Here is a 667-nt window from a genome sequence, read left to right on the forward strand (position 1 = left end):
ATTGGGGGGGGGGGGGGGGGGACCATTGGCTTCTATTTATAAGGGGAAGGAGCTTTTCCTTTGGCCGGTTTTAGGTCTTGTCAATCAACTGAGTTACAATGTCAAGCTTTGTAACGCCATGCTAGTGTTTTTGCCTTCGATGGGTCGCCAAGGTCGGTTGCCATCGAATCATCATGAACTTGGCCTATATATTATATTATCAGGTAATAATGAGTTGACATCGGGCAAGGGGTCCGCGCAGTTGATTGGTAGGTCATGGAGGTGTTGACGTCATACTCATCAGATGTTCCTAGTTGATTGGGGGGTCGACTGTCTTGATAGTATGGCAGATAATCTACAATCATGATGTTTCCTTGGGATTATGGCGGTATTCGATCTGAGCTGACCTTGATGATCCGTCTTGAGCTTTTACAAGAATTAGGGTGTACTATGAGGTCGTTTTGTTTAGGTTGGAGTTTGGAGTCCAATAGTTACCCCCAAGGTCAATGCTCACCTTTGTGATGGACTGACCTTGAATGTAGGCGGTGCCATCTGTAATATTTTATCTTTATTGTAGCAATAAAACGTTGGACAGGTGTCACCACTTGGTAGGGTGACTTGTCTGTTACCTCATTTAGCTTCTTCTAAAAGCTTCATGTCAATACTACTTAGTTTTGATTTATTGAAT

Source organism: Olea europaea, unplaced genomic scaffold (assembly GCF_002742605.1).
Source record: "Olea europaea var. sylvestris unplaced genomic scaffold, O_europaea_v1 scaffold2408, whole genome shotgun sequence".
Lineage (NCBI taxonomy): Eukaryota > Viridiplantae > Streptophyta > Magnoliopsida > Lamiales > Oleaceae > Olea > Olea europaea.